Below are 6000 nucleotides of genomic sequence, written 5' to 3' on the forward strand. Positions count from 1 at the left end.
TCTCTCTGTCTGTCACTCTGTGTCTCTGTGTCTCTCTGTCTCTGTGTATCTGTGTCTCTCTGTGTCTCTCTGTCTTTGTGTCTCTCTGTCTCTGTGTCTCTCTGTCTGTCTGTCACTCTGTGTCTCTCTCCCTGTCTGTCTCTGTGTGTCTCTGTGTCTCTCTGTGTCTCTCTGTCACTCTGTGTCTCTGTGTCTGTCTGTCACTCTGTGTCTCTGTGTCTCCCTGTCTGCCACCCACCTTGCCTCGGGTTCCAACTGCGATGACAAAAAGGGAGCTGAGGGATCGTGGGGAGACTTTATGACTGGGGCACCGCAGCGGGGAACCAATGGGGATCGTGTGGAGCACGTGACCTTAAAGTAACCCCCCCGCTCTCTACTCACCACCCACACACCACACACTCACCACACACCACACACACACACCACACATACACCACACACACACCACACACACACCACACACACACCACCCACACACTACCACACACCACCCACACACTACCCACACACCACCCACACACCACCCACACACCACCCACACAACCCACACACCACCCACTCACCACACACACACCACCTACCCACCACCCACTCACCACCCACACAACCCACATACAACCCACACACCACCCACACAACCCACACACCACCCACACACCCCCCACACACCACCCACACACCACCCACACACAACCCACACACCCCCTACACACCACCCACACACATCACCCACACACAACCCACACACCCCCTACACACCACCCAACACACCCCCCACACACCACCCACACACCACCCACACACAACCCACACACCCCCTACACACCACCCACACACATCACCCACACACCACCCAACACACCCCCCACACACCACCTACATACCACCCACACACCACCCACCATGCCACCCACGCAGCACCCACTCACCACCCACACACCACCCACACACCACCCCACACACCCCCCACACACTACCCACACACCACCCACATACCACCCACACACCACCCACCATGCCACCCACGCAGCACCCACACACCCCCCACACACCACCCACACACCACCCACACACAACCCACACACCACCCACACACCACCCACACACCACCCACACACCACCCAGACACCACACACACACCACCCACACACTACCCACACACCACCCACACACCACCCACACACCCCCCACACACCCCCCACACACCCCCTACACACCCCCCACACACCACACACACACCACCCACACACCACCCACACACCCCCCACACACCACCCACATACCACCCACACACCACCCACCATGCCACCCACGCAGCACCCACTCACCACCCACACACCACCCACACACCACCCCACACACCCCCCACACACTACCCACACACCACCCACATACCACCCACACACCACCCACCATGCCACCCACGCAGCACCCACACACCCCCCACACACCACCCACACACCACCCACACACAACCCACACACCACCCACACACAACCCACACACAACCCACACACCACCCACACACCACCCACACACCACCCACATACTACCCACACACACCACCCACACAACCCACACACCACCCACACACCCCCCACACACCCCCTACACACCCCCCACACACCACACACACACCACCCACACACCACCCACACACAACCCACACACCACCCACATACCACCCACACACCACCCACCATGCCACCCACGCAGCACCCACTCACCACCCACACACCACCCACCATGCCACCCACACACAACCCACACACCACCCACATACCACCCACCCATCAACCATGCCACCCACCCAGCACCCACTCACCACCTTCTCCCTGTGTCTCGGTGGGAATTTTTAAATAGTACTGCGTGTGTGCGTGTCAGGTTCTGAGAGCCGTGAGGCTCTGCAAGGATGGGTGGTGGGCGCTGGTTGCTGAAGAGATGGAGTCTGCCTCAGTGGCCCGCGATCACAAATCTCTATTTAACTCCATCAAAAAAGTAACCTGCAGCGCCATACCTATTAACATCATTAGGGGAAAAAAACGGTGATCCAATCTCCGACCCCCAGTAACAGGTTCGCAGATTTTCTGAGCATTTCTGTGAGATCCTGGGGGAGGGGAAATCCCTCAGCCAGGAAAACATCGTGGCACAAGGTGAGGATGACCCTGCTGAGGCTGCGGTGCCTCAAATATTGGAAGAAGTCACCCCCTGTGAGTGGCTGGCTGAGGTGCCATCTGTTGAGGAAGTACTGAAGGCGATCCGGAGTCTGAGACCAGGAAAGGCACCGGGCAGAGATGATCTCCCAAGCAAAATGCTGAGGGAGGGTGGCGTTTGTGCACAGACTGCCCTATATGACATCATAACAACGGTCTGGACCACTGGACGGGTTCCGTAGGATTGGAAGGATGCCCTGGTGGTCCCTCTCTTTAAGAAGGGGGACCGCACAGACTGTAACAACTACAGGGGCATCTCACTCCTCAGTGTGCCGGGAAAGGTCCTGGCAAGGATTATTCAGCATCGCCTTGCCAGGCACGCTGAGGAGAGGCTTGCGGAGCCCCAATGCGGTTTCAGGAAAGGGCGGTCCTGCACAGATGCCATATTTTCTGTCCGTCTGCTACAGCAGAGGTGTAGGGAATTCCAACAAGACCTACATCTCTAATTTATTGAAACACACACAGACACTCGCCCCAACACACACAGACAGACACTTGCCCCAACACACACACACAGACACTTGCCCCAACACACACACACAGACACTCGCCCCAACACACACACACAGAGACACTTGCTCCAACACACACACACACAGACACTCGCCCCAACACACACACACAGAGACACTTACCCCAACACACACACACTCAGACACTCGCCCCAACACACACACTCAGACACTCGCCCCAACACACACACACAGACACTCGCCCCAACACACACACACAGACACTCGCCCCAACACACACACACAGACACTTGTCCCAACACACACACACACAGACACTTGCCCCAACACACACACACACAGACACTTGCCCCAACACACACACACACAGACACTTGCCCCAACACACACACACACAGACACTCGCCCCAACACACACACACACAGACACTCGCCCCAACACACACACACACACAGACACTTGCCCCAACACACACACAGAGACACTTGCCCCAACACACACACAGAGACACTTGCCCCAACACACACACACAGACACTCGCCCCAACACACACACAGACACTCGCCCCAACACACACACACAGAGACACTTGCCCCATTACACACACACAGAGACACTTGCCCCAACATGCCCGGCCAGGCTACTCGGGGGATCTTTGCCTTTAGAGGTCATTCACGAACACGCCCCGATCTGACACCGCGGGGGGGAGGGTGGGGGCGAGTCTCACAAACCCACCACAGCCCCGCCCCCTACGACGCACAGCCCCCCGTAGCCACGCCTTCCATCCCCAGCCCCGCCCCTCAGCCCTGCCCCTCTAGCTCCGCCCACTTCCCCCCTTGCCTCCCATAGCCCCGCACCGCCTCCACCTACTCCTCCACAGCCCCGCCCCCCTGCTCCACCTCCTGCCTCGCCCCGCCCCCTCTCCCATAGTCCAGTATACAGCCCCGCCCTCTCTCCCAAGCCCCGCCCCCAGACCCCCCACTAGTCCCGCCCCCAGCCACCCCATCCCGCCCCCTCCCCAACTCCAGCCCCGCCCCCAACCCCACCCTCCCCCCCACAGTACCCCAGCCCCACCCCCACCTGTTCCCCCAGCCCCGCCCCCAGCCCCTCCAACCCCGCCCCTCCCCCAACAAGCCCCGCCCTATTCCGCCACCACCCCGCCCCCAGCCCCCACCTCATCCCCCCCAGGCCCCTGTCACCACCTGCTGCGTTCATTCAAGACATGGACGAGGGTTCATTCTCCTTTCATTCCCCTCTCATTCACCTTTCATTCCCCTTTCATTCTCCTTTCATTCCCATCTCATTCCCTTTCATTCCCCTCTCATTCCCTTTCATTCACCTTTCATTCCCTTTCATTCCCATCTCATTCCCTTTCATTCCCCTCTCATTCCCCACATTCCCTTTTCATTCCCATCTCATTCCCTTTCATTCTCCTCTCACTCCCCTTTCATTCCCATCTCATTCCCTTTCATTCCCCTCTCATTCACCTCTCATTCCTTTCTCATTCTCCTCTCATTCCCTTCTCATTCACCTCTCATTCCTCTCTCATTCTCTTCTCATTCTCCTCTCATTCACCTCTCATTCACCTCTCATTCACCTTTCATTCCCTTCTCATTCTCCTCTCATTCTCCACTCATTCCCCTCTCATTCCCCTCTCATTCCCTTCTCATTTTCCTCTCATTCTCCACTCATTCCCCTCTCATTCCCCTCTCATTCCCATCTCATTCCCTTCTCATTCTCCTCTCATTCTCCACTCATTCCCCTCTCATTCCCCTCTCATTCACCTCTCATTCACCTATCATTCTCCTCTCATTCTCCTTTCATTCTCCTCTCATTCCCCTCTCATTCCCTTCTCATTCTCCTCTCATTCTCCACTCATTCCCCTCTCATTCCCCTCTCATTCCCTTCTCATACCCTTCTCATTCTCCACTCATTCCCCTCTCATTCCCCTCTCATTCACCTCTCATTCACCTATCATTCTCCTCTCATTCTCCTCTCATTCTCCTCTCATTCACCTCTCATTCTCCTCTCATTCTCCTCTCATTCTCCTCTCATTCACCTCTCATTCCCCTCTAATTCTCCACTCAATCCCCTCTCATTCTCCTCTCATTTCTCTCTCATTCCCCTCTCATTCACCTCTCATTCCCCTCTCATTCCCCTCTCATTCCCCTCTCATTCTCCTCTCATTCACCTCTCATTCCCCTCTCATTCGCTTCTCATTCCCCTCTCATTCCGGTCTCATTCGCCTCTCATTCCCCTCTCATTCTCCTCTCATTCTACTCTCATTCCCCTCTCATTCTCCTCTCATTCCCCTCTCATTCCCCTGTCATTCTCCTCTCATTCCCTTCTCACTCCCCTCTCATTCCACTCTCATTCTCCTCTCACTCCTCTCTCATTCCTCTCTCATTCCCTTCTCACTCCCCTCTCATTCCCCTCTCACTCCCCTTTCATTCCCCTCTCACTCCCGTCTCATTCTCCTCTCATTCCCCTCTCATTCCCCTCTAATTCCCCTCTCATTCTCCTCTCATTCACCTCTCATTCCTCTCTCATTCGCCTCTCATTCCCCTCTCATTCTCCTCTCATTCGCCTCTCATTCACCTCTCATTCTCCTCTCATTCCACTCTCATTCTCCTCTCATTCTCCTCTCATTCACCTCTCATTCCCCTCTCATTCGCCTCTCATTCCCTTTTCACTCCCCTCTCAATCCCCTCTCATTCTGCTCTCACTCCCCTCTCATTCCCCTCTCATTCCCTTCTCACTCCCCTCTCATTCCCCTCTCACTCCCTTCTCATTCCCCTCTCATTCTCCTCTCATTCCCTTTAATTCCCCTCTCATTTCCCTCTCTTTCTCCTCTCATTTCCCTCTCATTCCCTCTCATTCCCTTCTCATTCTCCTCTCATTCTTCAATCATTCCCCTCTCATTCTCCTCTCATTCTTCTCTCATTTTCCTCTCATTCTCCTCTCAGTCACCTCTCATTCCCCTCTAATTCTCCTCTCATTCCCTTTCATTCCCCTCTCATTCCCCTCTCATTCTCCTCTCATTTCCCTCTCATTCCCCTCTCATTCCCTTCTCATTCTCCTCTCATTCTCCACTCATTCCCCTCTCATTCCCCTCTCATTCTCCTCTCATTCTCCTCTCATTCCCTTCTCATTCTCCTCTCATTCACCTCTCATTCCCCTCTAATTCTCCACTCATTCCCCTCTCATTCCCCTCTCATTCCCCTCTCATTCCCCTCTCATTCTCCTCTCATTCAACTCTCATTCCCCTCTCATTCTCCTCTCATTCCCCTCTCATTCTCCTCTCATTCGCCTC

The 6000-nt window shown here is 55.5% G+C and overlaps 1 protein-coding gene across 1 annotated transcript in view; it reads right to left on the reverse strand.

Moving 5' to 3' along the window:
• LOC116937796 (elongation factor 1-alpha 2) overlaps positions 1-356 on the reverse strand; it is a 59362-nt gene extending 59006 nt beyond the window's left edge. The window contains exon 1 of the mRNA XM_032944907.2: positions 239-356. The gene's annotated coding sequence lies outside the window, so the exon portion shown is untranslated. The remainder of the gene's footprint in view (positions 1-238) is intronic.
• Positions 357-6000: the final 5644 nt, after the last annotated feature.

The sequence above is a fragment of the Petromyzon marinus genome (assembly GCF_048934315.1).
Source record: "Petromyzon marinus isolate PM22_M1 ecotype Great Lakes invasive population chromosome 70 unlocalized genomic scaffold, UKy_Petmar_22M1.pri1.0 chr70_unloc.4, whole genome shotgun sequence".
Taxonomy (NCBI): Eukaryota; Metazoa; Chordata; class Hyperoartia; order Petromyzontiformes; family Petromyzontidae; genus Petromyzon; species Petromyzon marinus.